The sequence below is a fragment of the Triticum aestivum genome, chromosome 5B (genome assembly GCF_018294505.1).
Source record: "Triticum aestivum cultivar Chinese Spring chromosome 5B, IWGSC CS RefSeq v2.1, whole genome shotgun sequence".
Classification (NCBI taxonomy): Eukaryota; Viridiplantae; Streptophyta; class Magnoliopsida; order Poales; family Poaceae; genus Triticum; species Triticum aestivum.
The window spans coordinates 194,287,135-194,288,266 of NC_057807.1; positions in this window are offsets into that span (position 1 = coordinate 194,287,135).

The following is a 1,132-nucleotide window of genomic DNA, read 5'->3' on the forward strand; positions in this document are numbered from 1 at the left end:
GTTACAAAAATTCTCGGACTATACTATATACATGGGGGAATACTACTACTATTATGGTGGTCGACTAGAAAAAATTGATCAGCCGAAAACTCCATGATATCTGCTCCAGCTTCATCAACAAAGTCATCATCGCTATCATCGGGGTCCAAGTCAGTGTCGCCGATGATGATGTAGTTCTCCGGGCAAGTGGAATCATCGTCATCTCCTCTTGGCGCGGGATCTCCCATGAATACTCCGATCTACTTTATCAGGTCGTCATTTTTCTCCAATAATGTCATGATTTCCTCCTCATATCCATCACATGTGGACTTTAGTTCTTCTTCCAGCTCCATGATCCTGGTCATTGCCTTCTTCAGATCTATCATTCCTGCACACATCTGGTTCTCCTGGCGACGAATGTGTTGGTTTAACTCCTAGATGAAAGCTGCAATAGATCTATCCTTCCTGGTGCTGATCATCTCCCATTTCTCATCTCGGCGCCCACAAATCTGGTAGTATCCTTGAAATCCTCATGGTACACTTCTGCAATGCGTCCCATGGTGATGTGGGCTGACATGCTCTTTCCTAGACTCCAGGTTGGTGCATCAAAGGAAAACTCTATGGGCTCAGTGACTGGCATGAACGTCCTCCTTGGAACTTGAACTTGAATCATCCAACGCTCCTCTTCTGGTAAAGTGGCGATGTAAGTCCCGGTGAAGCTTGGTACTCCAATGTTCAGGTATCTAGTGACTTCCTTCAAGTGGCATTCGAAAGGTGTATCTTCATTCGGTTGCATGAACTTGTTCCTTGCATCTGCCATCCTAAAGAGTAGAAAAGGAGAGGAGTTAGAAATGAGAAGAGAGTAGTGATCTAGGGCTTTAGCTTAGTGGTTGTGTCCTACAGTTAGCGTGTGCTCTGATACCATCTTGCAGCTGCCAGACCTCAAACAGTCTGATCTCTATGCATCAGTGTCATCCCTAGATCGGTAATGCTGACACACACAGTACTTGAAGGATTTATAACAGAGTAGCAATCACACACTTGTTACATCGAGTGTCTCAAAAGAGAACTTATTACAATAAATATGGCATAAGGCCATCTAAAAACGATAACACCAGAAGGCTTGGAAGATAAAGCGAGTCCATCAACTCCA